Genomic DNA, 8396 nt, shown 5'->3' with positions numbered 1-8396 from the left:
CAGATGATGTTGTCCTGTTTGCTTCATCAGGCCGTGATCTTCAGCTCTCTCTGGATTGGTTCGCAGCTGAGTGTGAAGCGGCTGGGATGGGAATCAGTACCTCCAAATCCGAGACCATGGTCCTCAGCTGAAAAAGGGTGGAGTGCACCCTCAAGGTTGGTGGCGAGATCCTGCCCCAAGTGAAGGAGTTTAAGTATCTCGGGGTCTTGTTCACGAGCGAGGGAAGAATGGAGCGTAAGAACAACAGGCGGTTCAGTGCGGTGTCCGCAGTGATGCGGGCTCTGCATCGGTCTGTCGTGGTGAAAAAGGAACTGAGCCGTAAGGCAAAGCTCTCAATTTACCAGTTGATCTATGTTCCTACCCTCACCTATGGTCATGAGCTATGGGTAGTGACCAAAAGAACAAGATTGCAAATATAAGCGGCTGAAATGAGTTTTCTCTGCAGGGTGTCTGGGATTTCCCTTAAAGATAAGGTGAGAAGCTCAGTCATCCGAGAGGGGCTCAGAGTAGAGCTGCTGCTCCTCCTGATCCGGATGCATCCTAGACGCCTCCCTGGTGAGGTGTTCCGGGCATGTCCAACCGGTAGGAGGCCCTGGGGAAGACCCAGAACTCGCTGGAGGGACTATGTCTCCCGGCTGGCCTGGGAACACCTCGGGATTCCCCTGGAAGAGCTAGAAGAAGCAGCCAAGAAGAGGGAAGTCTGTGCATCTCTGCTCAAGCTGCTGCCCCCACGACCCGATCTCGGATAAGCAGAAGAGGATGGATGGATGGATGGATGTTTGATAGCATTGATCATTCTGCTTTACTACACAGACAGGAACCTGAAATTTGGCTTACAGGTACTGTCCTTACCTAGTTTAGTTCTTATTTCTGAAATCGAGTCCAGTACAAACAGAAATGCGCTGACAGTACTCCATCATTTTTCACAGAAGTGAGATATAGTGTTGCGCAGGGCTCAGTACTACGACATTTACTATTTTCACTTTGCATGCTTCCTCTGGAATCTATCATTTGAAAACATTGCTTTAATTTTCTCTATTTTTTTATATCTGTAGATGACACACAATTATACCTTTCTTTTAGACCAAATGATGTATCTCAGATGATGTCCTTAATTAGAGACTAACAAGAGTGGATGGATAAGAACTACTTGTCTTTGAAAACAGTAAAAACAGAAATGTTAATTATTGCTGGGAATGATGCTAATCACAACAATATTTTGTCATTATTTATCTCAGTTAGAATCACCGTTAGTTTTACTGAATCGGCCCACAATCTAGGCATTATCTTTGACACATGCATGTTGTTTAAAGGGCCCATTACAAAACTGTCCAAAACATATTTTTCCATTTGAATGTATTTATTTCTAGTAGGATTGACTACTGCAGTGCGGTGTTCATTGGCTTCAAAACTTTATACAGCTGTCAGTTAATTCAAAATGCTGCTGCAAGAATTACAAGAAGAACAAGAAAATACAAATACATAATGTCAGTTCTTACATCCTTACACAGGCTCCCAGTTAAGTTTAAGGCAGATTTCAAAATCCTCCCTTTGACATATAAAGCCTTAAATGGCTATAGTACTGTTTACTTATCTGAATTTATCATTACTTACAAACTAGGGTGCAAATTAAAAATCTCAAAATGCCGGTCTGCTTATGATTCCAAGGATTAATAAAATAACAGTGGGAGATTGAGCTTTTAGTTACAGTACAGGGTCCCAAAGCTGTGAAATGGTCTGCCTGCTACTGTAAGAGATGTCCCTTCAGTCTCAACATTTAAATCCAGGCTGTAGACTCACTCATTAAGTTTAGCATACCTTGAGTAGAGCTGCTGATTAGCTGTGCAGACTGCATCTCTCTTGTTAGTCATTACTACTAAAACATATGTGCTCACATGTGGCACTTGCTGCCACTGCTCAAGTTATTTGCCTGAGTATGAAAATGTCATATCTGATAAAGGAGCACTGGAATCATCGGATAGAAGGATCCTTTCATCAGATTGGCTGGCCCAGCACTGACTCAGCTATGGAATGGCCAGTAGTGGGGAGGCAGCTTGCTGGCCGAGGTCTCCCGGACTCTAAACAAATCGGTTTCCTCATATGTGATAGTTCTGTATTTGTGAGTGAGCGGTATAATCTATTCTTGCATTTTGCTTTGTAATTTTTATGATTGTATTGTATTCCTGAGTTGGCAGATTAGATTAGCCATCTAGCTCTGTGAAGAGGATGGTTGTGTTCTGCTCTGTGTATTGTATTTATCCCATTATTTGACACCCATTGTATGCTCAGCCTACCTGGAAAGGGGCCTCTCTCTAAATTTCCATTCCCAAGATTTCTTCCATTTTCCTTCTCTACATTTTTTGTGTTTTTTCTTGTCTTCTTAGGGAGTCAAGGCTGGGAGACAAAAAAGGGTCTATTAAAGCCCATTGTGGCACTACTTGTGTGATTTTAGTCTATACAAAATAAATTGTTGTTGTTGTATACAGGCAGTAAGAAGCAGGTTCAGGTGGGTTGACCTGAAAAGTAATGTCAGTGGAGGACAGCTGTCAATCTTACTTTCTGCAGAGGAAGGAAAAAGGACATTGTTATCACACAACACCAACCCCTGGATTGGTGGAGAATTACCATTACCAAAGCCCTTAAACTGTTTGCCATGCACCTTCACATGACAACAGTTAGGATTTATTTGAAATGAAAAATGTAAATAAATAAAGGAGAAAAGTTTGCATTTACAAAAGTTCATCCTTTGAGTGTTGAGGTCTCAGAACTTGGCATGCCATTAGTCTGGTCCGGCTTAGCTTGTTAGGCGTTAGTCTGGTCAGTAATTGTCATTAGAAATTTATTTAGCTAATGACAATTCCAGAGCCTAATAAATTCATCCATTGTGCAGCACTCAACAATCATGGGCTCTTCAAAGCAACCAACTAAGGATATGATAAATAAACTTCTGGATGAATACAAAGCAGGGGAAGGCTATAAAATGAACTTCCAGCTAGTAATTTCCACAGTCATTAAGAAATAGAAGTTAAGGGAACTGTGGAAGTCAAGACAGGATCTAGAAGACCAAGAAAACTGACAGTTAGAACAGCTAGTATATTCTGCAGAAAGGCAAAGCAAAATCCCCATAGTATTGCAAGAAACCTACAGGCATATTTAGGAGTGGTACTGTGCAGTGTTAATGACTTGGACATTGTGACATGCAAGTCAGAAGCATTTTTCAATCAAAATACTGAGGACACATGAAGTTAAAATCAAACTCTGGCCACAATCACAAAAGGTTTTTAGAAACAAAAAGAGCAGCATTTGAAAAAAAGGGCACCTTGCCAGTGGCTTAGTATGGGGGTGGATATCTTATGCTTTAGGATTATGTGGCAGCCAATGGCACAAGAACCATTGTGTGAGTGCAGGAAAGAATGGATTTCACTAAATATCAACAAATAATATCAACAAATGCACAAGGTGAATGTCAGAAAACTCAGGTGTCAAAAAGGATAGAGTCTAAAACAAGACAACAATCCAAAAAACATTTTCTTTGAAGTAATTTAAGTAACACAAAGTGAAGGTTTTGAAAATGATCCTCGTAGTCCTCAGACTTAAACATCATTGAAAATCTGTCGGTAGATCATAAATGAGCTGTTCACACAAGAGAGCCTAGGAATATCTCACAGCTGGAAGTGATCTGCAAGTAGTAATGGGGAACAATTTTGAAAACAAGAATTTAAAGACTCAGAGTAGAGGTTAGGAGCACGCACTGATACAGTGCATTGCCGCACCAACCACACAACAAAGCAACTCAGGATCCATAATTAGGATCCCATGCAACAGGTGATACCTCAGCACCACACTAGTTCAGATATAGTGGAACAGTGTGAGGTTTTTTTATGGTGGCTGGAGTGCCAATTCTGCCACCAACCCCCTAGTTTTTCCCTGCAGGTTGTAGGGTCTACATGCAGATTAGCGTCATACCCAGGACGGAATGATTGCAGATTAAGGGCCTTGCTCAAGGGCCCAACAGAGCAGAGACCCTTTAGGCATTCAACAGGATTTGATCCAGCAACCTTCCGATTGCCAGTGCAGATCCCTAGCCTCAGAGCCACCACTCCAATCCAGAGAAGGCTTCAAAAAATGTTTTCAAGCTGTGCTTTTTGACAAATAACAGCTAGGACGTACTTTCTTAGCAGTGTGTCAAACATTTTACAAATGAAACATTTTTTCTTATTTTTTTTTTCAAATAAATCATAACTGTATATTAAAATGCCATTGCTTTAGTTCAACAAAATATGTAAGTTGTATAAGGGTGTTTAAACTTTTTCATGGAACGCTAGTTAAAGATATCATCTAAACACATCCACCTTAATAAAAGGATTAATGTCTGTGTGTAAGTCTGCCTGCTATGTCTCAATCATTCCAATAAATGGCACACCACAAACACTAACACTACTTTTATGGATCCAGTACCAAATGGCATATAACAGAGTCATACTCAGTGCATGAGGCACTGCAAATATTAACACTGAAGTCTACATTGGTTGCTTTTTTTTTGGTGATCAGTTATTTATTGAGACTAAAGTATGTTTACATAGTCATGTAAAAAATAGGAAAACATATAATATATAAAATTACAGATAAGCTGAAGAAAAAGAAATTACAAACTGTGTTGGAAACATCATCACCTTAAGAAGGTTAAATGCTACAAAGGTCATAAACACCTGCCCCCAATCCCCTACAAGAATCCATGGCCCCAACCCCAAACTAAAAAGTAATCAGAAAAAAATGAACAATTTGATTGGCTGTCATGATTCAGTGGGCACAAGAAGGAAATATGATTCATGCTTTTATTTTCTCAACATGACTTTCATGTTTAAAATTAAAAGTAAAACAAAAAAAAACTTTCTTTTTACTTTTGGTTAAGAGACCTTTTGTTTAAGTTTTTGTTTCTGGCCACATAAACTTGAACCTAGAGCTAAAAAGATAAAAAAAGAACTTTGGTGACTTTGTTTATGGCTCCTATTCAACTAGTTTTTACACACACGTGTGCATGGGAGGCAGCTAAAGGGCTCAAATGAAGGTAATTCCTCGCCAGACCAGGGGATGGCAGAGTGCACTGAGCTTTTCTGTCTTTCATTGGCAGACCGACCATGGGAAATTTCGCCTGGATTCGATGACCTGTTGACGTTACTTCTGGTTCGGACCCCCGAATACATAACTTCCAGTTCTGGCCCGAGGATGTCACTTCCAGTTCCTGACAACACTTCCCTTGCAGGACTTTAAAGTTGCCATGTCTGTCTGTTTGTTCTTGTTTTGGACTGAAGTCCTTACAATATTGAACCACGACCTTCATTTACGGCAGCCTATTTTTGAAGTATATTTGCAGCTGCCCTCAAACCTTTTTCTGTGTACTTTTGAGTTCTTTCACAACATTTTGCAGCATTTGTCTTGCTTCTCTGTAACAAGCTATCTTGTTCAGTCAGCTTTGTTCTCTTTGATAGTAAAAACACAGATTTTGGAAGATGTAGACAATTGGTGGTGTTCTTGTTTTTCTGCTCATCAGCATCCTCTTATCTGTATTGTCTGTGCATTACAGTATCTTGCCAAACATGATTTTGCATGCTCAGACAGGAAACCCTAATTTACTCTGCAGCAGTTTTTGGACTTTCATTTTTCAGTCTAATTTATGCAGAATCCCACACTACCACTGTCTGCTGCCTGTGAGTATATTTACTCTGCTTTGCCTGTGAAGTTTACAGCCAATGAGCAGTTTTTAGGTCACTTATTTTGCAACCACACTATTGATATGACTGAATAAAAAGATTTTGGAGCACTTCTACTGAAAAGGGAAATATGTATGCTCTCACATCCAAAAACAAAGACAATGACTATATTAAGAAAAATCTCACCAAAGTATTTATTATGCCATCTAATAGACCAAAAGAAGCTGGCTTTTTGTTTGTTGGCTTCTTATGGCAATGTATAGATTACCATGAACTTAACTAGGTCATATCTACTCTATTAAATCAGGTTACAGAATACACTGTTTTTTCTAAGATAGATTTATACAGTGCATGCAACTTAATTCATATTTGAAAGGTTGATGAATGGATACCTGCATTTAAGATTTCCACCATCAACTACACGATATGCCCTATTGTTTGTTAATGCATTTGTATTACTTTTTATGCTTTGTAAACAGAATTCTTTTGAAATATTTTCGGAATATATGTTGTTTGTCAATGATGTTTTGATTTTTTTGAGTTGTATGGATAACATTTAAAGCATTTTAGTAAGGTTCTGTCTAGGGTTTGTCTTTATTACTGTAGGTTGAATAATGATAAATACCAATGCTCTCATTACTGTTCTCACTACATAGAACTCCCATTGTTTTCACTTTGTGACAGAAGATTGTATGAACATCAGATTTCTTTCAAGTGTTGTTTTTACCAGAAAAATGTTATTAAGGTGCATTTGCAGGTTTTGTCAGTTAACAATATAAGAAAGTCTTGTTTTTGGTATTTTGGTTTTGGCCCTTGCTCTTCTGTCTCAATTTGATTTTCATCTTAGTGTTTTGTTAAATGGCTCCTTGCAGTTCTGATATGACAATGCTCATGGTGTAGCCCTTTAGTTTAGTACACATTTCAGTGTCCAAAACAATTTATCCTTTGTGTTAATTTTATCTCTGAAAGAAAACTGCACTTCCTCGTTGACGACTTTTAACATCAGAGCAGTACTGTCTAACAAATAGTGCCAGTAGTTAACCTGGGGCAGTCAGTTTGGGAAAACGAGAGGACAGATGAGAAACCCTTGTGTCATCTCAAACCAGTCAGTTTCTGTTTACTGTCAAAAAAATCACTCTTCCACCTCGTGTAAATAATTGGCAACTTATAATATCAGTTTCAGCCTGTTTAGGATTCTAAATATAGGGGTACTTCAGTATTTGTTCTGGTATATTGTCAGTGTTATGGCCCTGAAAACAGACCCCAGATATCCACTAAAGATGCTTATGCACCCTGCTCATCATGGTTCACCATAAAAGTGTGTGTTTGGAGCCAAATCCTTGAATGTGGAGCTCCAGGATGAATTTACTACTTTGAAAACTATTTTCTTTGTAAAGTTCACATGCATGTTATGTAATTGTGTCCCACCAAGTTAAGCTTGTATCACTCAGCATTGTGTTAAATGAATATTGGATTATATTAAAAACAAACAGCCTTTGTAATGTTTGTTAGGGGAAATAAATCAAGTTAGCAACAGGATTTTTGTAAAGTTTTACCAACTTTTTTAGTGTTTTGGCTCTTTTGACAGTTTTATCTGGTTATATAAACTCTGGACTTTACCTTGGCAACAATTAATTCTGCTCCTTCATACCTTCCTCTACTTCCTGCTATGGTATGTCTCAAATTATACTGTAAATACCTGCTTTAACTCATGGGGTTCAACACACTGACTGCCAGAGTACAGTAAATATCTTATTTCTACACACCCAGCTGTGCAGATCAAAGCAGACACCATCTTATTTCTGTTAAGCTTATTGTCCAGCTGAAGGTGGTAGCTATCCTGTTTCTGTTGAAGTGAATGACTTGCAAAATTTAGCAACTAATTTCTGAAAAGACATCTGACTCATAAAAGGCATTCACTGTCTTGTCTTGGCCAAATTGTCAGGCAGATGTTACATTTTGGTATGAATTCTCAGTTTTGAAATGAATATACCTGTGACTTGAAGTGTGAAAGTGATTCTTTAAATTCTTAGCTTCGAGGCTTGCTTACCATACAGTAAATACATTTCTATTGGTTACCATTTTATTTTAGATTTGATGTGTTATGTATACTTCTTATTTGCTTATTATCACAATTTTGTTTAGGTTGGAAATACTTTATTTCTGTTACTTGTAACAATAGAACTGATAGAAACTTTTTACTTTTAAAACTTTAAAAGAGCAGTGGGGAATGACTGCTATCATGTTAGAAGTTTTGTTATATATTATTTGAAATTGGAAAAAATCAAATACTCAGTTAGAGGATCTGTACAGACTTTTTTCAAAACATGGCAGGATCTAATCAGTAATATTTTAAAATAAGTTTATAAAGCACAGAGAATTTATTAACTTGGGTATGTTTACAGGCCTTAAATCTTACACCGTTTGGCTTGCTCTCTCTCTCAGGGGTGGGGATCGATCTGTTCTTAACATAATTCTTTTTTTTGTAAAAACTTGATTGCTATGTATGGATTGTAATAAAATTAATAAAATAAAAAAAAAAAAAAGAAGTTTCGTTATCCACTAAGCTGCAGCATGAGGTTTCTACAAGTTATTTGTGGCCTAATGCTGACTTTTGGAAAGAGCAGGCAATCTGGGTCATACTTCTTTCTGAGGTACTTAGGCATTAGAAATGCAGTAGGACAA

Source organism: Polypterus senegalus, chromosome 9 (assembly GCF_016835505.1).
Source record: "Polypterus senegalus isolate Bchr_013 chromosome 9, ASM1683550v1, whole genome shotgun sequence".
Taxonomy (NCBI): Eukaryota; Metazoa; Chordata; class Cladistia; order Polypteriformes; family Polypteridae; genus Polypterus; species Polypterus senegalus.
The sequence above is the reverse complement of the archived record's forward strand: the minus strand, read 5'-3'. Positions refer to the sequence as shown.